Below are 1,683 nucleotides of genomic sequence, written 5' to 3'. Positions count from 1 at the left end.
AAAATTGGGAGTAAAACTAAGGAGTGTGTCAAATCTAACAAAATATCTACCAAAAGTAAACTGGGATCATTCTCCCTTCAGTCAAAGGCAGAGACTATGGAGACGTGAGTCCAAACAGCCCTTTGATAGCAAAACTAAGGATCTAGTGTTCCCTGTATTTTTTTAAAAGAAATAAATTCCAGTGTGAAAAAACAAATACAGCCCTTTCTAAGGCAGGGATGAGGTGTGTTTGTGGTAGGTGGAGAAGTTCAAAGCCAGATTTCCATCTTGACAGCTGTTCTAGTTCTCACAGCTACCCCTCAGGCCACCAGATGTTTTGAGAAATTAACATAATTTTCCAAACATATTCTAATTGTCCAAGACAATTCATTTCAGTCATCAGATTTTAAAAGTCACCTTCCTACAAAATTAAGAAACTACATTACATGACAAGGAAAAGAATGAACAATAAAATGTAGATATAATACTATTTGAGTCTTCAAAGAGCTGAAGTAAATTACAGTGTTCATCTTCACAATAATCGTATGAAACAGGAAGAGTTCATTCTGTTACCTTCTTTTATAGATGGAGAAAGTAGGGTTAATGAGATTACAGGGTGTTCAATCAGTCAGAAGGCTGAGAGGCCAGGGTGAGAGGTCAGCCATGCTGGTTGGGCCCCAGCTCCTGGAATTGTGCCTTAGCTGGCACCTGTCGGTGCAGGCCTCAAATACAGTGCACACCAGAACGATCACATGACAGCCTACGACCTTCCCTCTCTCTGTTCACTCCAGACACATAGCACTCATTGTTGATAGTTGGTGTGGTATCTAGTGTTTCCAGGCTCTGGCCTTATTCAAACAATTGGAAGGAGACAACTAATGAACATAACAGTTTAACGTTGAGGAAAATGAAAGAAAAAGAAGAAATACAAAAGAGAAGATACATCCTGCAGGCATAACTTGCTGCTGCAAGAACAAGGGAGCAGTGGCAAGGAAGTACAAGGGCCACCATCTTTTATATCTTCATTTGACATCAGATCTGGGTCTTCCCACAGACTCTGAAGCTACTCTGTGCAAGCATCTAGGTCAAGATGTGACAGCTCTCCGTGGCTGACAGGTCACACCCAGTTGTCCAGCCATGATTGGCTGAGACCCAATTGCACTGTCATGCCCTAGTCTCCTGCCTTCCCCCTGCCCAGTCTAGAAACCCTTTCCCACTAAGTGTCCTGTAGGCTTCACATTAGTCAAGGATGAGATTCTGCCTTGATACAAAACACACATTTAGGTTACATAATTGCCTGCTCAATAATATTATTTAAATTGTATTCATAGTTTTCTGTATTCTTTTATAGTATATCTTCATAAAAGCAGAAGTAAAGAAAATATTCTATGATGAGGAAAATGTTAACAGTTAGTATTGAGTTTTTTTAAATTACATTTTTTTATGGCCTGTGTTTTTTGGCTGGACTTGGGCCACTTTGCCTGGGCTCCTGACTGCTCCTCAGTTAAGCTACCTTTTCTGTGCCCATCCTCTCCCCCCACCTCCATGTCACACAATCCACTCCTTGGAGAAATGGGCCTCATCTCTACAAGAGTTGGGTTCTTAAAGCATGAGATCCATTTGGGCCAGTAAACTCAGAGAATATAACCTTGAGATCCATTCATTCCAAGGGCAGACACTGAAAAATACTGAGAAAAATTTTGT

At 40.8% G+C, this 1,683-nt stretch overlaps 1 long non-coding RNA gene across 1 annotated transcript in view; it reads right to left on the bottom strand.

The window, feature by feature from the left end:
• The window catches only part of LOC104862146, a 44,682-nt gene extending 43,508 nt beyond the window's left edge, over nucleotides 1-1,174 (bottom strand). The window contains exon 1 of the long non-coding RNA XR_780209.2: nucleotides 553-1,174. This is a non-coding gene — a long non-coding RNA (uncharacterized LOC104862146). The remainder of the gene's footprint in view (nucleotides 1-552) is intronic.
• Nucleotides 1,175-1,683: the final 509 nt, after the last annotated feature.

Source organism: Fukomys damarensis, unplaced genomic scaffold (assembly GCF_012274545.1).
Source record: "Fukomys damarensis isolate Sample0158 unplaced genomic scaffold, DMR_v1.0_HiC HiC_scaffold_38, whole genome shotgun sequence".
Lineage (NCBI taxonomy): Eukaryota > Metazoa > Chordata > Mammalia > Rodentia > Bathyergidae > Fukomys > Fukomys damarensis.
The sequence above is the reverse complement of the archived record's forward strand: the minus strand, read 5'-3'. Positions and strand labels throughout refer to the sequence as shown.